At 43.0% G+C, this 16253-nt stretch overlaps 1 protein-coding gene across 3 annotated transcripts in view; it reads right to left on the bottom strand.

The window, feature by feature from the left end:
* Nucleotides 1–16253, bottom strand: part of ptprea (protein tyrosine phosphatase receptor type Ea) — a 58277-nt gene that overhangs the window by 20948 nt on the left and 21076 nt on the right. For all 3 annotated transcript variants that reach the window (XM_035533751.1, XM_035533750.1, XM_035533749.1), the window contains one exon: nucleotides 9568–9844. The gene's annotated coding sequence lies outside the window, so the exon portion shown is untranslated. The remainder of the gene's footprint in view (nucleotides 1–9567; nucleotides 9845–16253) is intronic.

The raw sequence follows: 16253 nt of genomic DNA, 5'->3' as shown, positions 1-16253 counted from the left end.
AGAGTGACCCCCCCACCCCACTCCAAGATAGTGGCCCTAGATGGTCTGATATTGTAGTGGCTCAGTGGTTAAGGTACTCAGCTAGCAATCAGAGGGTTGCCAGTTCAAGTGCTGTTGTGCCACTGAGTATGGTCCTTAACTCTCACTTGCTCAAATTGTAGTCAGTCATAATTGTACGTTGCTTTGGATAAAAGTGTTAGCTAACTGCTGGAAGTGAAGGTTTGCTTGTGTGTCCCCTCACTCTAAAGCAGCCTTGCCATTTAGTCTCTTTTGATCACTCTCTACGTATTCTTTTCAAGAGTACAATACAAAAAAGTACAGCTTTATTAATCCCAGAAGGGCAGTTTTGGCCCTAAAAACACAGAGACACAAACAACCAAGTATTAAAGGACCATCGTAAAAAACTAAATGTTGAGTATTTTATCAAAACATAGCAGAGCATTTTGAATGCAATTAGGCCACGTTAGACACACACCCAAATGTGAGACCAGGTAGCGGAGCTGTGTAGGTCCATCCACCTAAGGCTAGTCAGTGTCTTAAGTGAGCTGCGTGTGTGGGTGGCAGTATGATGGCCTTCGCAGATAATAGAATACACTACCTATATGGCACTGTTCATTCTTAAGCAAGAAGTATGTTCATCTCAATCTCTCTCTGGCTCCCCAACTCTCAAATATGCCACAGTGAAAACACTGGTCAACAAAACTCACAGAATCAGATTTGATGCTGAATTTCTTCCCCTCTGGTTTTGGTACCTCACTCATGTATTTAGGCCGCAGTGTAGCCACATGGCCCTCCTTTACTCAGTTAATGCCTGCATACTGGTGACCACCACCACCACAACACACACACACACACACACACACACACACACACACACACAGAATTTGCTGTTGCCTGTGGCATATATGTATAGGCTATTTTCAGAAACTCTTTGTTGTAAATGGGTCATGGGTTGAGCTTGTGTGTGAATTCATTTTCATGAGAAAGATGTTTGGAGCCTTTGGCTGACACGTCCTCTGAAGCACTGTGTATGTGTGTCTGTCTGTCTGTCTCTGTGTGTGTGTGTGTGTGTGTGTGTGTGTGTGTGTGTGTGTGTGTGTGTGTGTGTGTGTGTGTGTGTGTGTGTGAGAGAGAGAGTATGAAAGATTTGAAAGAATTATTAGAATTTCTGCATGATTGGATCCTGCAATGTGAAAAATGATTATACTAAATAAATTAATATGTAATAACACAAAATAATAATAATAAAACCAACAACTGGAACAACAAAAACAACAACAATAATAATAATAATAATAATAATAATAATAATAATAATAATAAAAGTTAGGTATCATTGAACAAATAATGCCTAGTATTTCACGGGGTGATATTTGTATTAAACAATTTGTTTGAACAATCAAGGTAATTGGTAATTGTTTTTGTTTTTGTTTTTTTAAGTACTTCTAAGGTAATGAACTTCTGAAAAGGGCAATCAGGGTTATATGTTCCAGTCCATTCAGGTGTGAGTTTAACATATAGAGTCATACAATTGACTTTATCACAACCGAATTCTGTTCAAGGGCAATTTACCCTTAACAGGGAGATTTCAGAAGAAACAATTCTGAAGCTCATAAGACTGGAACAGGGTGTAATTGGCTCAGACACAGTTAAGCAGGTAGGTACAAATCACATTTGGTACTGTTAGTACACCTCTGAGCATCATACATCATACAAAGAGCAATGCAAGAGCATGACAAAGAATGATCACACAAGCCCTAGGCTGACAGAGCCCTAGAAACTAATTGGTTGAGTTTATTACCAATAAAAGCATTTAGTTATTACATTTAAGGCTCCAAATACTTTATCTGTCAATTACTTTAATTGATAAAAATATATGGCCTTGTAAAATAGTATGTACTGACTCTTAAAGTCTTTTTTAGGAGTATTACATGTAAAAACCCAGAAGATACCAAAGGATTCACAAATTTTGTAAACGTGTATGTGAGATGGGGGGGGGGGGTGAGATACAGAGAAACAGACAGGTGATAATGAAGATCCATATAGCTCAGCGCCTGCTGACTGTGTACTTCCAGAAATAGAAAAGTGTAAAATGGCTGCAGTATATGTAGCTAATTAAACTCTCTGTAAAATTCATAGAGATAATTTTGAGAACATCTCTCACTTAGACAGGAGACAACTTCCTTACATCAAACATGAGAAAATGATTTTGGCTAGTGCCTGTTCTCTGTGGCTAGTGCCTGTTCTCCGTGGCTAGGGCCTATTCTCTGTGGCTAGGGCCTGTTCTTGGAATGTATTCATATTGCACCTTTAGCATGGGCGCACAGAAGAAAATGGAAGCAAAATAACTCCCATTACCAACTAAATGTTTACACTGACGTTTCCTCATGCTAATCTGAATATGTGTATTGTTTTTGTTTTTTTTCAGGTACTCACTGTGTTAGTATTTCCTGAACGTGGTTTGACATTTTTTTCAGTCATGCCAACTCAAATGCATTTATATCTGGCATCAGAGATAGAAGAAGAAATTCTGATGGAATGAAAATGTTTCCCAGTGGCTTTAATGAAAACGCATTTGGTCTTACTGCAGTGCTGAGCACACAAATGCACAATGGCACACACACACACGCACACACGCACACACACACACACACACACACACACACACACACTTACTTTAATCTGTCTTACTGACCAGTATGACTATCTCACTTTTTCAGCCATTCTCTTCTTTTCATCTGTTTAATTGGCCATTCTACGGAAAACTCTGACTTGATTAAATCACAAGATGCCAGAGAGAGTGCCAGCAGAGTCACAGCGAGCAGACAGAGTCACAGAGAGCAGACAGAGTCACAGAGAGCAGACAGAGTTAAATAGAGCAGACAGTCACAGAGAGCAGACAGAGTCACAGAGAGCAGACAGAGTCACAGAGAGCAGACAGAGTCACAGAGAGCAGACAGAGTTAAATAGAGCAGACAGTCACAGAGAGCAGACAGAGTCACAGAGAGCAGACAGAGTTAAATAGAGCAGACAGTCACAGAGAGCAGACAGAGTCAGAGAGCAGACAGAGTCACAGAGAGCAGACAGAGTTAAATAGAGCAGACAGTCACAGAGAGCAGACAGAGTCACAGAGAGCAGACAGAGTTAAATAGAGCAGTCACAGAGAGCAGACAGAGTTAAATAGAGCAGACAGTCACAGAGAGCAGACAGTTAAATAGAGCAGACAGAGTCACAGAGAGCAGACAGAGTTAAATAGAGCAGACAGAGTCACAGAGAGCAGACAGAGTTAAATAGAGCAGACAGTCACAGAGAGCAGACAGAGTCACAGAGAGCAGACAGAGTTAAATAGAGCAGACAGAGTCACAGAGAGCAGACAGAGTCACAGAGAGCAGACAGAGTTAAATAGAGCAGTCACAGAGAGCAGACAGAGTTAAATAGAGCAAATCAGAGCTACCACTTCCATCCCCTCTATCACCAGGACTGACACCACATGTGACTCTTAACATTCTCATATTTTTCATATTTTCAAAAATGTATCCTAATTGTTTAATGGCTGTACAGTACTGATGTACACACTAAGAAAAAGTCTGATTTGTGAATGAGTTTGAGGCGAACATGACTTGGTCAGTCTCCTAGTGACACGCTCTGTCAAGAATCACAAGATGCTTCAGAGCAGTGCAGCCTCCACTATACTCAACTGTGGCATGGATTCTGAAATTGTTAAATGTGCAGTAGATTTCATGGTCAGAATTACAAAAATAGCAGATACAACTAAAGATACAACTAAAAACACAAGCATGCGCGCACACACAGACATTTTAGGCCTTCTTACTAGAAAGTAATTTAGAGGTTCCAGTGTTTTTGTGTAATTATATCTGGGGTTTGTTGTTGTTTTCTTGCAGCACCAGCAATGCAAAAATCTCGGCCTGATCTGAGGCTGAATTACAAGCAGCACATTTCAATCAGTCCAACGGCTAGTGCTTTCGGCTATTCTGCTCCGTTCAGAAGCCCTTTCTCCAGCTGCTGGGTTTGGTTCTCTGAGACCAAATGTCATCCCTTGCTGCCCTCTATTAAAAGCACTTTCCTGTGATTCCGTAATGCACTTGCTAATCATTTCCTCGGGGAAGAATGTCCGAAAGGCTAATAATGGCGCCATGCCTCTAATAAAGTAGTACAGACCATGTAACTCACCGGAACCGTCTCACTGAGTTACACTATTAACGACACGGCAGCAGCTGCCCGCGGCTACCAGGCAACCGCGCCATGCGTTAGCAGAGCTTATATTAGCGTAGTGTTTAGCCTGCAGCTGCGCTTGCTAACTCTCGCCGCAATCTATCAGCGTCTCCTACCTCAGGCCAGAAGGCTCAGAGTGACCTTGTGGCCAGCTGAGAAGCAGCTTCTTCCCTTATCAGAGAACTACGCACTAATGAACAGAATTATCGCAGTTTTGGGTCATGTGAAATGACTTCATGATCGTGTTGCATCAGCTTGTAAGAAGTGACTAAAAAGCTGTGAAACCAGGGTGATGAATGTGTGACTAACTACAAGCATGAGCAGGCGGGCTTTGGAGTTTTATCTAGGCCAACATTTTCTGTGTAAATATGTCACACGTAGTGGTAGGAATAAGGTGAACAGTCCAGTCACCATTCTGTGACCAACACAGCAAAAACATCACAGAACCAAAACAACACAACACAAAACAACACAGAACCAAACCAAACAACAGGACAATGTCACGTCCGCGGTAATAGGGTTTTAGGCCAGACTGAGTAAAACATGATGTTTCTGTACTCAACATTCACAAATGATACAAACAGAAAATTACACAGAGAAAATTGTATCCCTAAAAACAGCAAAGCAACAGCAATTAAATGACTGAGGTGTTAAACATCCGGAAAGCAAACGGACCTAGTGTGACGGGGCAAGCAAGGTCAGACGCTCACAGATGGAGAGTGATGAATTTATTGCATTCCAAGTTCGTGGTGGGTGAACAAGCCAGGGTCAAAACCAGGAAAGCAAAGACAGGGGTAAACCAAATCATTACGGTAAACAGTCCCAGTCAAAAAACCAGAGAGCAATCATAAACCAGGCAAACTATTCAAAAATAAAGGGGCAGGCAAAAATCAGAAGACAGAAGAGCAAAAAAACACAACCGATACACAGGAGAGAAGTCAAGAAAAAAACGCCCAGTAACCACAGTAAATACTACTCGCAATACTGGTAAGTTCTAGGCAGGTTTACAGTTGAATGTAGAGAAACAGGTGATATCAATATTCCAGTGATGAGGATCTGAAGGAATGTGTATGATTGGTTGAGTCGTTAGCCATGTGACAAACAGCATGTTGGGTGTTGTAGTGTGTTTGGGGTTCGGCCGACGTGACACCTTGCCAGGAAGCGTTCTGTGTTGCCTGTCTGAACTAGGCTGTAATTAATGAGTAAATATTTACTGAAATGTGAGGCTTACACTTGCTGACAGCAGCAATGATTTCAGTGTGTGTGTGTGTGTGTTTTAAAGTAGAAAAGATCCACCTTTAATTACACGATGGAGAAAATAGGAGATTAGCTGTTTGGTGCCGTGCATGTGTGCATGTCAGTCTGAACTGAAGTCTCTGACTAGGGTGTGTGTGTGTGTGTGTGTGGTACACACAGCAGTTTATATCTCAGTGTGATGAGTCCTTGGCACTAAATCTGTTCCCATCTTCAGATTCACAAACATTTCTGCAAAAAAAAGCAGCAGGACACCAAATCCCTTCCTTGTAAACCATGCAAGGAGACTGAAGAACCACATGGTCTAAATACAGGACATATTCCTGAAGCTGATGTATGACAATCTAAGCACATGATCATTTAACATATTCCATCACCACATCCTCAGCCTCTCCTGCAGTGGGGGATAAATCTGTACTAATTTATCATTTGAAATATCTGTAAATGTAAAGATTTGAACTGAACTGAAGTGAACTGAACTGAAGTGTTATCAAGTTAAATAGCTGGGTTTGTAACCATCGGCATGAACATAGAATCCCAGCACCAATCATTATACATGATTGGGTATAGGTAGATAAGAGTCTGTCTGATTCCGACCCCTAACACATGACTTGAGAATAGTCATTATTCGAAGAGTTCAAAGCATATGATTACAGATAGGTAAACTATTGTGATCATTTCCTTGTATGGTTATTATCTTAACAGAGATTTGTAGCTTTAAGAGAGAAATTAAAGAAATGAAAGAGGAGCATTGTGCAAGCCACTGTTGTGTATGCCTCAGTTGGGTGACAGCACAGCCGGACTGTTTTTATGTAGGCCAGTGAATACAGGCACCAGGTTTTCTTGGCCGTTTCCCTGCACAGGTAATGGCGGCAGAGAACAGACAGAAGTTCCCACCCGCTGGGCTTGTGCAGGTTATTTTCCATGACAGTGTTCTCCTCATGTCCTTCTGTGCTCGAGCTGAGACTACTTCAGTGGAATAAGATTTCACACATAGTCGAAATGGGATTGAATTTCCAAAAGGGAGCTCACTTCTCTGGCTATGTGATCAGAGTTGGGAATGTTTCTCCACATGGTGCATTTACAGTAAGGCAGGGGAAATGGGAAAAGGGAAGAAGGAGGATGCAAAGCAGGAGATACTGAAAGACAAACAGGTTGGAAAGGGGTGGATTGAGGGATGAAGGGAAGAGGAGAGTAGAAAAGAAGAGGGGAGTGAGTACTTTAGATGGGACAGGCACTTGATTCAAGGGGAAAATAGGGAGAAAAGGAAAGTGATGGGAATAGGGAGAGAGAGAGAGCGAGAGAGAGAGAGAGAGAGAGCATTGAATCCTCTCTGCCTGCACCTTACAGATTCAGTAATCCAGAATTCCCAGAAAAAGCAGTCGTGTGTGTGGGTACGTATGCAGGCGTGTATTAAGCATGGAAGCCAAAAACAGATTGTGTGTGCTGGACTCAGTCAACATAATTTCCGTGTGGTGGGGTGTAAGGGCCGTTTACTGCTGTACCGTGATTAGCTGGGACAGAGAGAAAGTGAAAGAGCGAGAGAATTGTGAGCTGAGCAGGTTTATGTAGGTTTATGCAGCGCGCTGTTATTGGTTAACGCCAGGGAAAAACCTCCAGAAGTGCACATGTAACATACATGCTACATATATCAGGCTTGCTGTAACACACTTGAGAGGTTACAAGCCTCAAATATAGGGTTAGGTATTTAGCTGCTCTGTTTGTGATTGACCTCCCAAAAGACCTGAGTCTGGAGTGTATGCTTGATGTAGACTCATATTCAGTAGAGTGTCCCACATTCTGCTGGACATGATGGATATGTCTGTCAAATGTCAATGATGAGAATCCAGCAGCTCAAATCTCTTGTGTAATCTTATGTCCATCTACAGCCTCTGACGCAAGCCAATCAAGTAAAAGATCAGGGAAGAGATGTGAAATAATGAAACATTCAGGACTACAAGATAGTCCTGGAGACACAGATAGTGGAGATGTCGGAAGAGGTCCTGTATGGGGGAGTGTGTGTGTGTGTGTGTGTGTGTGTGTGTGTGTGTGTGTGTGTGAGTGTGTGTGTGAGTGTGAGTGTGTGTGTGTGTGTGACACAGTGTACAGGCATTTCATTAGTGTGGCTTGAAGCCCATGCTGGTTGCCTGTGGAGAGCTGTCTCTTCAGTGACTGCTCTGATTAGAGTAGAACTGAGCAAGAAAGATTGGAGAGTACAGAAGACAGCAGGGATGAAGGCACTGACCTCAGTCATTACATTCCCTCATTTGGTAACATATTGTACAGCATGTATTTTATGGAGCTAATTGCGCTACAGAGGTCAGGTGGCCCTTTTAATTTTGAGGTATAGTACTGCTTCCTCCTTCTGCTCTTTCAACATAAAAGTCCCCACGAGTCATTATGCTTGGGCTTTGGAGTAAGCTATTTGGATCACATCTACACTGCTTTGTGGGTGTGGGTGTGTGTGTTGCTGTGTGTGTTTTGCAGTGTAAGCACATGCTGTCCTCCATCTGTTCATATCTGGTATTTGATAGATGCAGTTTCCTTTCCTGAGCAGCCAGTCTTCCTGTTCCACTCCGACAAGGAAATGAGACACACACACACACACACACGCACAGGCCTCTTCTCCTTCTGTCAACTTTACACATACACACAATTGCCCTTTCTCCTTAAACTGTACACATCACACACACACATACACACACACACACACACACACACACACACACACGCACACGCACATGCACAGGCCTCTTCTCCTTCTGTCAACTTTACACATACACACAATTGCCCTTTCTCCTTAAACTGTACACATCACACACACACACACACACACACACACACACACACACACACATGCACAGGCCTCTTCTCCTTCTGTCAACTTTACACATACACACAATTGCCCTTTCTCCTTAAACTGTACACATCACACACACACACACACACACACACACACACACACACACACACACGTCTGTTTCACTGACACCTATTTCCCTTCATAAGAAGCTTTCTTTTCTGTCACTTTCAAGGTAGCTCAGAGTGACAGCCAGTGACAGACACAGAGAGCTTTTGCCCACTATAAAAAAAAAACAAAAAACTCCCACATACAGATTCAGATACATTTTTACATTTACATTTCATGTAAATGTAAAAGGCACATTTTACCATCACATCCACCAGCCTGCATCTTCAGTGTGCTGTTTTATTACATAGTCTGGCATTATGGGAGAAACAGTGCTGGCTATGGTATAAGCTACCATGCTGGCTCTAATTAAAGTCCTATGATCCCCTGAGTGAGAGATCCTCAATATCTCCCACTATAAACGAGAGAGAGAGAGAAGCAGGAAGAGGAACCCCATCCCCTACCATGTGTTCACAAATGAGTCCACAAACAAACGAACAAAGCAAACAGATGGAGACATGGGCTTTTCCTTAAACTAACGCAGCTCAAGTAACGAGCCTGAAATCCCTCAGAGTGAAAGGATTCACCTCTGGAGCTGAACCAGCCCATGGAACGCGGCCTCACAGCCTCTCCATGGGCACTGGGAGACATGCTACGAATGGGCAGTCGGACTCGCATTCAAATCTACCATGGCTACAGAAGTGCACTTTACACTGGACCAGAAACCAGAATAGGGACTGTGTTACTGTGGCATGTAGTGATGACATGCTATTTGTTTGCTTTTGATGTTCTGTTACTCATGCATGGTAACGGGAATGCTGTACACTGGTGTGAGATCTCATCTTGCATCTTCTTCAGAAACAAGAAATGAATGTGTGAAGTGCTCAGATGGCAGTAGACAGTTCTGTTACAGATTACAGAACTGCTAATTTATGTACCTTTCACGTCACTGTTTAAGTTCCCAGGTTATGTGTTGGCATAAGACTTCCTCTGTGTTTGTGGGTGTGAGTGTCTGTGTGTATCTGTGTATTTATGCATGATAAACTCAAGTAGCTGAACACAAAACTATTGCACAAACCATGCCAAAAATAGTTGCCACTTTACCCTTAATAGTTATGCCTTCCTATAACCATTCTTCAAGGTAACACTTCTTTTCTGGTGCATGAATGTACCTGATAGAGGAGAGATTTAGTTCCTGCTGATTCTGGTGTCCATCGTAGCCGGCATTCTGCTGGAAGAAACCGGCTGTCACATGTCTTCTGTAACTCCTCTGCTCTCTCTCGCTCTCTCTTTCTCTCTCGCTCTCTTGTCAGTAGACTATAGGACTGGTATTCTTCTTTTCCTCCCCTACTTGGGTTTCTCTCCCTTCATTCAGTCTGGATGTGTCTTTCTGAACAGGCGTGGCTTGCTTACAGCCCCGACTTAGCTCTTTAAACAGCACTTCACCACCTGCAGAGAGAGACAGAGTAATAGGGAGATTTAGGTTAGATATAAATTCATGTGGACATTATTTATTGAAAGCAAGATGAAGACAATGCATACTGTAGTTTGCTAGCAATATGCAAAAATGATGGCATTGCAAAACAACAGGCCGGCCGACCGATAACTTATGGACACAGACATGTCTGGTGTGACGAAAGCCTCCTCAATGGCATAGCATGAGTGCGTGACTATGAGTCATGTTCTGTCTAATTGTGACTGACCTGGGAGTCATATAGGATGAGTCAAAGTGTCAAATCATGTTCATCAGGACCTCAAAGGCCACAAAGCTTCACAGCTGATCATGCACACAAACATCTGCCATCAGACTCTAACATGAATAAGGCTGATCTGGTAAATGATCACAGTCAGACTCTAACATGAATCAGCGATGAGCTGGTAGATTATCACAAGATGGGCGGATGGGAGAACGAGAATCAGTTTGAGCACTCAAATAGCCTCCATATATGTTACACTACACAGCTCTAGAACTATGGAGCCTGTTTGGGTACTCTGTGTTAAACTTTAAATACGTTTTTGCATTATTATATTTTTTGCATTACTTCTTCTTTTTTTCCACCGCATCTTCAACACTGAATACATTGAGAAATGTTAGAGAAAATCATATGTAATTTTGCTTTTGTAAAGTGTACTACCTACAGACTTAAATCCAAGTGTACCAGTTTGCATTTACAGATGCAGATTTGGCTGAAATGCACCTACATCTTCCACCTACAGCTGTTAGGTTCTCGTAGGTGTTTTGTATTTGAACAGCCTGGAGCGTTAGACTAAACAGGAATACACACATAGCCCCAAGGCTCACAGCATCTCCTACCAGCGATCCAACGCAGTGCAATCCAAGGAAAGCCCTTGAGGAAGTAGCATATATGAATTCAAATGAGACTGGGGGTGGGGGTGGATGAGCTAGAAGGTGGAGAAATGGGTGTAAACAGAGAGGGAATGCGAGGGAAGATTAGAGAGAGAGAGAGAGAGAGAGAGAGAGAGAGAGAGAGAGAGAGGGAGAGGAGACATGCAAGAAAAGGAGGGAGCAAGGGTGGCAGAGCACAATTTATCTACCTGGGAAAATAGCAAGCCTAAAGAATCCCTGGTGCTTGTACGTTCCAAGCTGTTGCTATGGTGACATTCTCATCTAGCAACCAGACTGAGCTGCAGCTAGATTTTCTTCCACAAACCCCCCCCCCCCCCTCCCCGTGGAATTATGGGTGAGGTGGCCACATTCCATCAAAAAGTCCCCCAGACTTCATGTCGGTGGTTAAAAAAAGAAAATGTCATACTCTCATATTTTTATGACAGGCACAAAATTACTAAAATAAAAGTGATTTTATTGGTGGCTGTTCTCTCTTGATTTGGATTTGCTTTGAGTGAGCAAATCAGAGATGCTGTGGGTACTTTGATGCCTGTCCCAGGGTGATTTAAACAGAAGTGCATATCATTTACCAAGCAGAGGCTCCATTCAAACACCCCGTCAAAACATGTTGCCTTCACTTTTTTAGTCCCAGGACACATGGGTCGGTGTGTCTGGCTTTGTCTGTCTCCTATTTTCTGTTTTTTTTTCTCTGTGTTTCTCCCCTCGCTCAGCTCCCCTGTGTTTTGACACATCTCCCCTGCTAGGGCGTTCCTTCCAGGGGCAGAGCTGGGTTCTGATTGGCTGATGAGACACAGCGCGCTGCAGACAAGGCTGCCTACAGGCATGGCTGTCCCGGGTGGTTTTCACCTCTTAAAGCCTGAGTCGGTTGCTTGGACTTCCATAGACCAGGCCAAGGCTGTGCTTTGAATACTGAGATCCTGAAAGGTTGAACATGCAGCATGTATCTATGCATGTGTGTGCTGTCTAGGATCCACTTTCATACACTAGAATCACCTGTCAAGGAGCACAGGGGTGGAGATGGGTTTCTCCCAGTTTGGGGGCTGTTAGGGAGTCATGGAAAGCATGTGCATTCTCGTTTGTTGTACAGTGCTCTGGATATTTCCATGACTTTTCATTGCTTTGGTGCGGTTCGCCAAAGCCATATGCTTTACCTGCTTTTCCTGCCTCCTCGTTTTTGCCACACTGATGTAATAATAGACTGTAATAATGTAGAACTATTTGAATAATAGTACTACATTAGTAGTAGTAGTAGTAGTAGTAATTGTAATACTATTTAAAGGCTATACAATGCTTTAATATACTGTACTATTTGAATAATGTGAAAGAGTTCTATCAGTTTGTTGTAACATAAACATTGGTGACTGGGTCTTTCAAAACAATATGATTCATACACTGATTAGCCACAACATTGAAACCACTGACAGGTGAAGTGAATAACGCTGATTATCTTATTACAGTGCTATTTGTCAAGGAGTGGGATATGTTAGGCAGCAAGAGAGCAGTCAGTTCTTGAAGTTGATGTGATGGAAGCAGGAAAAATGGGCAAGTGTAATGGTCTGAGTGACTTCGACAAGGGCCAGATTGTGATGGCTAGACGACTGGGTCAGAGCATCTCCACAACAGCAGGTCTTGTGGTATGATCCTGATGTGCAGTAGCAAGTACCTACCAAAAGTGGTCCAAGGAATGACGACCAGCGATCTGGTGGCAGAGTCATGAATGCCCAAGGCTCAATAGAGCACATGGGCGTGATTTCACAGAAGAGCCATTGTGGCACAAATTGATGAAAACTTTAATGCTTGCTAAGATCAAAAGGTGTGAGAACACACAGTGCATTGCAGCTTGCTGCAGACTAGTCACAGTGTCCATGCTGACCCCTGTGCACTACCAACAGTGCCTATAATGGGCACATGAGCATCAGAACTGGACCATGGCGCAATGGAAGAAAATAGCCTGATCTGACAAATCACCTTTTCCTGTCCACCATGTGGACGGCCAGGTGCATGTGTGTCATTTACTTGGCAAAAACATGGCACCATGGTGCAATAAGGGAAGAAGGCAAGCCGGAGGAAGCAGTGTGATGCTCTGGGCAGTGTTGTGCTGGGATACCACAAGACAACTTCATAGGTGTCAGAGTCCCTGCCTCAAGGGGTCGAAGCTGTTGTTACTGCAAAAGGAGGACCTACACAATATTAGGCAGGTGGTTCTAATGTTATGGCTGATTGGTGTTATGTACATATTTTTGAAATATATGCACGCACATACACAGTAGATATGTAGCTAGGAATGACAGTGTCTAACTCAGAAATAGAAGGAGAAGTGGGACAAGTAGGAAGATGAAGCCAAAAGGGGTAAAGTCATTAGGTTTATTGATAACTGCTTTTGTTCAAGCACTGCCAACAGACCGTATGAATGACATAATCTGATTGCAGGCATCCGTCCTCAGTCAGCAGGGATGTAAGTAGCTTAAGATCAATGAACACACACACACACACACACACACCTTTTATCTTCCCATCATTCCCTGAGCCTCCACGGCAGGGAGTGGTGGTCGGAGCATGACCTCTAGCACTACAGATGAAAGGAGCTACCTTGCAAATGGGAGTTCTCCATGTGTGAAATCTGGTTAAGGCCCTTTTATACGTGTCAAACAAGTGTGCAGCCAATTACGGAGGTCACCATGTCCTGTTCTGCCCTGCACGTGTGTGTGTCATGTTATTTCTGTGAATGTGGAAGGTGTGTGTGTGAGTGTGGATGGACCATGGGCAGTCTAATCAGCCATGGATGAAGGGCAAACCATTTTTTACATTGGAGGGGAGTGAGACAAGACAATATGGTGCTGAGCTACAGGGAGCTGAAAGGCTCCAGCGTCTAGTCCTTGCAAGTGAATTCACTGATCTTCACATAGTACCTTCTGTAAGCTGTGCTTGAGATGTAGATTGTGAGATCTGTGCAACGTGGTTTAAATGCGTAAATGGTAATGTGTTTATTTGTGTTCAGTGCATGCACGCAGCAAAGTAGGACAGTTGTGAGAAAAGGCTAGTGACCCCTTTCAAAGCAGGTTTCAGCAGGGACAGTTCCAAAATGGCAATGCAAATTGCTGTGTTGTGTTATTATTCTTTTTTTAATACACTGCAGTAATCTCCCCTTTTTCGCATGTGTCTCTCTTGGTTTATATCCTGTTTATATCTGTATATCCATGTGCTTTGTGTGCTTCAGAAATTCAAAGATTACAAGCATCAACCCTAATCATTTAACAAGTATAATCATCCCTAAAGTGTCAGACTACAAACAGATACATCCTGCAGCACCAAAGAGGACCTGAAGCAATTTCACATAGTAGACCTATTCTACCCTCTGGATCTGACTAACTTGATTATACTGTAACGTTTGTGCATAAAATTGTCCTAAGAAGGAACTGAAGTGGGCCAGACATCAAACACACAGAGGCTTGGACTGAACCCCTTGGACTGAACCCTTTCTGCCCTGGGGTTCTTGCCCATTTCACTCCCTCTCCTGTGGCCCCTGCAAAGCAATCATTGACAAAGTAGCACACTATGAAACGGACCAGGTCCCCCTCGCCCTCAAGCTGCCTCTCAGGATATCAAAGCTAGTCACATGTCATCTTTCTGTCCCACAGTAGCTGTCGAAGACCTCTTTTCCATGCTCCACTTTCAGTAAATCTGGGTAATGAAGGCCATTTTTAACATTTTATCCCGCCACACAGGGTGGGTGTACAGGGTATATGTAGTCTATTTTCGTAATCAGTGCTACGTAAAAGACCACAGAAAGAAGAATAAAGTTATTATTTAACTTCTCACAAAACATAACATTGGTAGCAGACACCCATATCCCGTGTTGGGTATCCCTGTGTTGTGGAGAGTAGAAAACAGACCCACCCTTTCACCTAGTCAGTGCTGTACCTCTTTATCAGATCACGCTATCTCAGTTTTCCTCCGATTTATTTTGCTTTCCTATTGTGTCGCGCTCGCCCTCTGTGGGCATCTGTTTCCTTACAGTGAAATTTAAAGCTGAGAAAACACAGCTCATAATATGACAGCAGCGTGATTAGGCATCATAGGATAAGAAACTGGGGCTAAAGGGCCAGACGTTGCTGCTTTGCGTCGGTGTCTGGGACGTGTAAGGACGATATGACATCTTTACACGAAATGCATGTTCCGTAAAGTGAAGGCTTGAGATGTGGAATGCGTAACATACAAAATTCAGTGAAAAGTAATCTGTTCTTCATGCTGGAAATTTAACACTGATCCTCATGTTACACAGACTACAATACATACAAATACATGCATCCAAATACATTTCGGAACATCTTGAAGTATTCGGTATTAAGAAAAAATGGTTTCAGTTAAGTATACAGATTATTGTTGAGAGTCATTTCTCTTTAGGTTACAGCATTATTTTTTTATTCTATTCTTTGTGCTGTATTAATGGTAGACTGCCCAAACACAAACTAAACTCAGAACCATAATATTCAGATACTGAATACAGTATCCTAGTGGCAATATTACATAAGAAACAAAACTTAAATAAGATTCCATTGTCATACACAGACCTTCATAGCTATTCATAGCTATTTATTTTGTATTATGTATTTTTATTGATTTCGATTAAATTTGGGGCCCCTCCAGTGCTTGAGAGGTATTGGAGCACAGTATGTTGTTAATGCTAGAAATATTAGCATACAAAGACACACTGTTCTCATAGAAACAACATGAAGGTTTGAAGAAATGAACAGGCTGCATCAACCCAGTGCTCTCGTAACACCTGCATTCATTGCTCTCAATAATCCCTGTCAGAGAAGCCTGGCCAAACTTGCTCTTCTTTACTTTTCTCTTCCTCTCTCTCTCTCTCTCTCTCTCTCTCTCTCTCTCTCTCTCTCTCTCTCTTTCCCTCTTACTCTCTCGTTTTTCCCTGCTGGACACTCAGTGCAGTCACGCAAGCGGATGGTGCCGAGCTGAAGAAAGGCAGGCATTGTGGCAGACACTTGCACCTGGACCAGCGTGGCCCTGCGGGGGCTGTGAGTCACAGCAGGGGCTCTAGGGTGCTCCGGGGCACTCTGGGGCACTCCAGGGCACTCCGGGGGCTGAAACTGGGACCAGTCCAGATTCGGAGTCACAATGAAATCTCAATCTGGGAGATTCGATAAGAATACTACTAGCCTCTACTCTCTGGTGTATTCTAGGTAACCTTCAGGGCACAGATTCCCTAAAGCATTTTAGCATGATGTTCCAGCTCAGAGATGCATCTGAACACTAGCTCTGATATCTAAGAATGACCAGAGTAACTATGCCCTGCTTTGGGGACACTCAGACAATTCAAGTGGCACATATTTAGCCATAACTTTAATTCACTTCAGTGACCAGAGAAGGCGGATGTGCGGCACTGCTTCAGGATACAAATCAGTGGCTGGGAAGGTGTAAAAAAATAGCAACAACCTATAAATGAGACCCCTTTCTGTGCCTTGTGTGCTG

This window comes from Electrophorus electricus, chromosome 14, assembly GCF_013358815.1.
Source record: "Electrophorus electricus isolate fEleEle1 chromosome 14, fEleEle1.pri, whole genome shotgun sequence".
In the NCBI taxonomy this organism is placed as follows: Eukaryota; Metazoa; Chordata; class Actinopteri; order Gymnotiformes; family Gymnotidae; genus Electrophorus; species Electrophorus electricus.
The sequence above is the reverse complement of the archived record's forward strand: the minus strand, read 5'-3'. Positions and strand labels throughout refer to the sequence as shown.